Genomic DNA, 8,087 nt, shown 5'->3' with positions numbered 1-8,087 from the left:
AATCTGAGGTGCCCCCCTTCCTATCCATCTCTCCTACTTTCTGGTTTTCTTGCAATTCCCTATTTTGGAGAACATGTACATAAGCTCGAAATCAAATTACTGTAACTTTTACATACATGAAGTTTCAAGGACATGTACAATGCAAATGGAATGCCGTCATCCACCATTGATGTTACGTCTTTGTTAAAAGATGATCATGATAAATGAATGCTCTATATAGAAATTTGCCTAGGTTGCGCAAAACCTTGAGCTTATTGATACTAAGTATCTGTGTTTGTTTGAATGCACGTATGGCTTTATGTTTTATGTACTTTTTCTTTATGTACTTTTTTCTTAACTTGCATCCCGTGGAGATCCGGGTTAGAATAGGTCCTCAGTACCCCCCTTGCTTGTCATAAAAGGCGACTAAATGGGGCGGTCCTTCGGATGAGACCGCAAAAACTGAGGTCCCGTGTCAAAGCGGGTGTAGCACGATAAGATCCCTCCCTGCTCAATGGCCATAAGTGCCGAGCATAGGCCTAAATTTTGCAGCCCTTCACTGGCAGTGGTGACGTCTCCATTTGAGTGAAATATTCTCGAGAGGGACATAAAACAATATTCAATCAATCTTAACTTGCAGTATGAAGGACATACAAGTATTATTCTGTCACAAGAAAGACGATGTATGTTTCTTTACTTTTAATGGCAGAGAGACAACCTCCAGGGAGGGTAAAATACTGTAAACAAAAATAAGATCCTATTACAACAGGTTCTGCACAAAAGATAAGTGGCATGGTTTATAATAAACATGTAATATGTTATTCAGAACATATCTACACATTTCATGCTAAAGATATCAAATTTCAGTAAATCAAGAATAACATGCACCAAAAGCTTTACAAAGTTATCAAAAATCTTGAATTCTAAATACACACACTAGAAGACTTATAAAATATTGATACTGATATGTGAAAACTTAAATGTAATCATCACAACCTTTGAGAAAAATTTAAACTATGAGCAATTTACACAGAGCGATTTACATATCGAACACGTGAAAGGTCAATATATAGTACGTTCAGAAAATAAGCGAGCGTGCCCCATTTACACAGAAAGAAATAATAACAGCAATGAATAACATCATTAAAGATCTATCAGAGATAAGATAACCATGAAATATCAATTAATCAAATTTAGACAATATAAACTACCTGCATGTCATGATATACTGGCTGCTTATCACATCGGGGTCAACAAATGTACAATAACAAATATGCGTAAGCATTCTTAATATGACTTGCATTTAACAAAAAAGTTAATAAAGAGATTAAAAACTTACACTTTGGTGCCATGAAGTTGTGGAAAGTTGGAAGTCAAAATGCATGAGTACGGGTACCATGCCGTGAACGTGCTGGGAGCTTTTTGTAACATACAAAACAAAACCAATCCCGGACAAATATAAAAAAAAAAATCCGGAATCCAGCACAAGTATAAAAATGAAATTCATCCTCAATGGATGTTTTACAAAATCTACACACTCTTTTACAATGAAGAATCTTGAAATGTCTGCCCCTTTTAACTTCTAATATATGTGAAGACATTCTTATTTTAGAAATCCAGTTTTGGAATCTTGACTTTAGATTTCAGTATCGTATATGATGATTATATCCACCATAGTCTTGACTTGATTCTGATTGGATGAAACGTCTTGTTTGTCTGTGTCTAATATCTTTTATAGAATTGTTAGAAGAAATAACACGGGAAGAGGTGGAGGGGGTGTGTCCTGAAAATTTACAACATCACTATTTAACGTAGTTCCACACTCCTGTGACGTCATAAGATTTTCCAAAGTCAATAATTTAATGACTGGAACATAAATTTTGTTGGAGTCTTTTTCAATAGTTATTGTAAAAAATCTTGTTAGCCATAAAATATTTCAAAAGTCTTAGTTATATTTGAATAGTCAATAATGTGTTTCAAAATATTGAATCCAAGGACAATAACTCTGTTTTCATTAAATTATTTATCAAGTCCATTATGCAATAGATTTCCTAAATTTTTCACAAACATTTTACCAAGGTGATAAGGAATCATTATCTGTGTCTTTTCATGTAATTACATAAAATTTTAATCCATCAGTGGTTTGGATAGCTCAGCTGTATGGTGCCAGACTTAGGTTTTTTATTGGGGTATACATACTCTGGAAGCTATAGATTTGAAATTATTAAGGAAAGGTATGGATTTTTTTTCATAAATAACTATAACAGATGTACATCAACTAATATAAACAGAAAAAATGATATGTAAACCATGCTATAAGGAAGTTGTGTCCATATTAGTTTGTTTTTTAACATTTTGGAGAATAAGTCTAATTCAATAATTTTGCACTTATTATACTAAAACTTGATGAACATATTGAAAATGACATGTGTTTTAGTTATTGACATGTTTCCTGATAAATAAATGCAATTTAAATTATTATTTCTTTTTTCATTTTAAAATAACAACAGATAACTGTTTCCAATGAATTTCATAAAAATCTACATAGGGGTACATGACTTCAGTAGTGACTGTAATGAAAATTAATATGGAAATCCTTAACTAATTTGCCTTTTTTCATTACTCTGAATGTTAATCTATTGATTCCAAACAAAAAAATGCTACCTAAACCCCAAAAATTCAGGACTAAAATATAATGAACAATATAAGGATTATCAAGGGGTCTGTGTTTGCCCAACTCACTACATTGTATTTTGTCTTGCTTATAGGAGTTGTGAGATTGATAATGTTTGTTATCTTTGCCTTTCATACGTATGACATAGAAGAATTACTTTTCAAAGTAATTATAGCTATAAAGCTATATGTAATAGATGTCCTGCAAAGATAAAATTGTTATACATGTGTGTGTATGTCTCGTTACCTGTATATATATCTGTCTGCTGGTGAGTGTCACTGCTTCCAAGGGCTAGCGGTTTCTTGTCTGCTTGAAATTTTCCTCAATGAGAAGAATTGAATAAAAACTGAAAAATTTACACATTTGATTCAGGTGAGCTAAAAATTGCTTTGCTAATTTTATCTCAAATAGGTCCTGATCCAATACAATTAATTTATATTAAATATGTAAAAACGTTGTGAATACAAATGGTGCCAATGCATGTTTACACAATGTAAAGGAAGTAGTCTTATTTATCTAAATCTAAAATGCTGTCGACATATTGCATGCAATGTGTTGTTGAGATCTGTCCTGTGGGGATCTGGGTTAGAATATATCCTCAGTTACCCCTTGCTTGTCGCAAGAGGCGACTACATGGAGCGGTCCTTAGGAAATCCAAGGTCTTGTGTCACAGCAGGTGTGGCACCATAAAGATCCCTCCCTGCTCAATAAGCATAAGCACTGTGTCATAGGCCTAAATTTTGAAGCCCTTCACCTGCAATGGTGACATCTCCATATGAGTGAAATATTCTCGAGAGGGACGTTAACCAATATTCAATCAGTCCATTAATTGCATCTAACACATAGGCAACGATGCTCACTTGATGAATTTAGGCAGATACCAACTTGGAATATTTGATGGTTTTATGTTGTAATTAATTCTTATATGAACATCTACAGCATGCATAGGCTATTGGCCCTCCTTACAGAGGGTGGGGGGACCATTCATATAAATCTTGAACGTCAAATTTGTTGCTATTCCCATCACAGTGTACAATCTCAGAAATGTTTTTATTGCCTCCATTTATTTGTGATTCCACATATGATCTATGTTCAATATATTTATAAAATCATTATGAATAAAGTTTTATGAAGTTAACTGGTACCTAACTTCCCATTTCAATCAACAATTTAAATTCAAGTTTGAAGAGGGCATTTCTTTGATGTTCCTCTTCCTTACTTCAACCCCTTCTCGATCAGTTTCAAATTCATGGCATTTTCCGTTGCAAAATCACTCAACAGTGTACAGTGTATTTGTGAGTATGTAATGAGATGCCTTTCTCACAATGCAATGCAAGTTATTTTCCCTGATTAAGGGGTGCACAGCACATTGCAGTCCTCAATGGATGGCGTCAATTTAAGGAATAAATAGAAAATTTACAATTTCTGATTGTAATTAATTACCAATTAAAAGAATTTTTGTGAGAATTTAGTGTAATAGATAAAATGAAATTTTGTCATCTCAAATCTTCAGTTATGATGTCTTTTCAACAGAGATATTCAAACCAGATGAAAGGATGGATTTAATCATATATTTTACTATATAAATTTATATTTAACTTTTGTCACATTTCTCCCAATCTAAAATAGCCTGATTGAGAATGTGGAAATGACGCTTTAAAAGTTCAGTCAATGCAGAAGAGTTGTTAACTTTCTATTTCTGAAGTGTTTAAATATTACCAAATTTTTACAAAGATATGCAAATATTTCTTGATGTTTATTAGTAATATATACTACTTGTAGTGCCTTAGAAGGTTCTTATCCTGTTGGTATCCGGGTTAGAATAGGTCCTCAGTACCCCCCTGCTTGTCGTAAGAGGCGACCAAATGGGGCGGTCCTTTGGATGAGAACGCAATCACTGAGGCCCCGTGTCACAGAAGGTATGACACGATAAAGATCCCTCCCTGCTAAATGACCACATGCGCCGAGCATTAGCCTAAATTTTGCAGCCCTTCACCAGCAATGGTGACATCTACATATGAGTGAAAAATTCTTGAGAGGGACGTATAAAACAATATTTAATAGAAGGTTCTTTTTCCTCTATAAAACATTTATACAATTTATATAAAACTATTTAACACTGATATTGAATTCAAAATTTATTAAATTTGCCTTTTTGGAACTAGATATTTTTTTTAATTGAATATTTTGCAAAGAAGCTGTTAGATCTACTGAAACAACAACTAATCTAATTATTGAACAACCTATCTATGGGTGTCCGGGTAGCATAGTGGTTAATGCACTCGCTTCTCACCGCTGCGACACGAGTTCGATCCCCGTGATTGGCAGTGGTTGTATGTGAGAGGGTATGGTGGTCACCCACTCCAACAGGTGGGTTTCCTCCCGGTACTCCGGTTTCCTCCCACACAAATGATGGCCAGTTGTAGGCCACTGCTTAAATTTTTCATTCTGAATTAAACAACTTTTATTTTTAGATAGATAGGTCCAAATTTTTTTATGACTTCATTGATAAGTGTGTGTATATTTATTTTAGTGTATTAATAATTTTGACAGGATTGGAGTTGATTCACAGTGTGTTGTTACTATCATTTAATGTATATTCTACATACATGATCATGGATAAATGGAGATAAATTTTCAAAGTTTCTGCTGCTGAAATACATCCGAGGGCGAGTCAATAAGAAACCAGCCTATCCCATTTCCGATTGACCGAGACGGTCACGATTTTCATGCCTTGTTTCAATATATGTTTTATGCCTTGGAACAAAATTGCACGCGTATCGAGTCATTCTTTAATAAGATATTGAATGTCAAACATGGTTAGTGATACAAAGGCATGCTTTTCATCTAAAGTTGAGTACCGTGCTATAATTCGGTAATTGTATTTAAAAGGTAAAACAGGCAAGGAAATACACGGTGAGCTAGCTGATGTTTATGGGTCTTCTGCACCATCTTATGCTCAGGTTAAATTCTGGGTAGAGGAATGTGCAAGAAAGTTCAGGATCTGGTATACTCTGATAGGCGAATTCAGGTGGAAGAAATAGTGCAGGCATTAGACATTTCACATGGTACGCATTTCAACAGTCTTATATGATCGTTTAAGTATGCGCAAGCTAACAGCCTGTTGGGTCCCCAAATCCCTTAGCGATGAGCAAATGGCAACCAGAGCATCAGTATGCAGTGCCTTGTTGAAGTGTATTTTTAGGTCGAAAGGTGATTTTCATTTGCGTCGGGTGACTGTTGATGACATATTTCAAGATGACAATGCCCTGGTTCACCGTGCCCGAACTGTACAAGAATATAAACAAATAAACAGAATCCCAGGTATGTTTTGGCCAGCACAGTCACCTGATGCAAATATAATTGAAAACATTTGGTTTCTGTTGAAAAATAAACGTAAACACAGACTTTCTAATATAAACAATGTCACTGACTTCGAGAGAAATATAAATGACATCTGGATTAACATACCCGTTACTTGCATGCAGAACCTCTATCAATCCCTACCTTCCAGAATGTTTAAAGTGATCAGATCAAAGGGATCAATGTATAACAAACTACTGAGGTGAGATTTATTGTCTTTGTAATTTTATAGCCACTGAAAATCCCTATTATGTTGATGTTCAGACATTGACGTCCGCCATTTGTCTACAAACTTTTGGCAGTTGGCTGTATCTGTTTCAAAAGCATAGAATAAAAAGGAAGATTTTTTGTGTACTTTGAATTCAAACAATGCATTATTTCTTACAAAAATTGATGAACAAAATTTAAACTTGCTTTTATTTTCTCTTTTCCAATCATTTTGATATCAAATATAGTGTTGATTATAAAAGGTAATATACTTATTTAAATGATATCTCCCCTCTAGCTTTAAACAAATGACAGAAGAGTTCATACAACCATTGAAATAAGACACTATCAAACTTCCCGTCTCCTGCTCAGTCAGCCATATTTGAAATACTGCGTCTGAAACTGTGACGTCACGGGTATTCTATTTATCTCGCTTCGGTTTCTTTCTATTAGGATATGGTACATGCGCGAGGGCTATCGAAAATTAGTCTATTTTTAAATGTATGCGCACACATCAGATTCCGAAAGAACACAAAATGTCGAGCCCGGCGGTATGAAATTAAGTCTGATCGTGCGAGAAAAATTTTATCTACGGTAATTTAAATTCGAATCAGTTGACTTCCGCTAGTTTTTTCAGTTCAAATCGTGATAAAGAATATATATTTGCAGAATTTTATTGCTCATTAATGGAATTTTGTTGAATAAAACGATAATTTTTTCATGGTTATAGAGGATACGTAGATTCTTTTGGTATTTTTTTTGTGGGGGTACACGTTCGTATTACAGGTTACACTTTGACTGAAAATCATAAGTCTGGCACAGAAAAATGACATAATGAAGTAATGTGCTGAATATTTTAACAACATGAGGAACAATACAAATTAATCTCATAAACACATTGCCCCCAGCCGCGCAGACGACACTGCAAAATTGTTAATACATGAAATATCACATATGAACAAGATCCTTTATTGCTCAGAACTGCACTTCCAGCATTCACTGAGGAAGTAGGAGGGGGGGGGATATATATATATATATTGTATAATGTAATAAATTTTCTCTCCCTCTCTTATGTCATTAGCTCACGCATGTACATGTACACACTCAAATATATATATATATATATATATATATAGATCTAGATCTAGATCTATATAGATCTATATAATATATAAAACAGAAATAGTACACATAAATTATTATATATAGACTATATAATATATATATATATATATAAAATACTGCACTAAAACCAACATGCAACACTCAGAGATCAGTATATTAAATATGATATATGGTATAAAAAGTCAAATTAGTATATATACTCAATTGACTTTGATATTTCTAATATATATCTCTCTCTGTGTGTGTGTATAACATCAAAAGTTGATATATTATACTCATTTGACTTTGATGTTCCCATTATTTTAAAGATATATATATATATATATATCAAAAGTCAATTTAGTATACTCGATTGACTTTGATATATCTATTGTTATTATTATTGTGTGTGTATATATACAATATACATATATATATACAAATATATATAATACACATATATATCTGTATATATATGATATCAAAAGTCGATTTAGTGTACTCAATCGACTTCAATATTCCCATTATTTTAACAGTTATTACCTTGAAAATATGTCTTAAAGGGATACCTGTTTTTTCTTCCCCCTTTTATCTTCAAATTTTGTTTTTTACCTAGTGTATTTTCATTATGCTATACATGACCAGACCTGGGGTCAATTACTTTAAAATGTAACGCATTAAATTACAATTACATTGGAATTTTCACCTTTACAATTACTGTTACTTTCATTCATACAAGTAATTAATTAAATTACAGTTA

General features: G+C 33.3%; 1 long non-coding RNA gene across 1 annotated transcript; it reads right to left on the bottom strand.

The window, feature by feature from the left end:
* Window positions 1–665: 665 nt before the first annotated feature.
* LOC130055088 (uncharacterized) lies at window positions 666–1,442 on the bottom strand. Its single transcript, XR_008803315.1, has 2 exons — window positions 1,319–1,442; window positions 666–716 (listed from the first exon to the last, which is right to left on the bottom strand). It is a non-coding gene; the product is annotated as an uncharacterized LOC130055088 (long non-coding RNA).
* Window positions 1,443–8,087: the final 6,645 nt, after the last annotated feature.

Source organism: Ostrea edulis, chromosome 1, assembly GCF_947568905.1.
Source record: "Ostrea edulis chromosome 1, xbOstEdul1.1, whole genome shotgun sequence".
NCBI classification, from domain to species: Eukaryota; Metazoa; Mollusca; class Bivalvia; order Ostreida; family Ostreidae; genus Ostrea; species Ostrea edulis.
The sequence above is the reverse complement of the archived record's forward strand: the minus strand, read 5'-3'. Positions and strand labels throughout refer to the sequence as shown.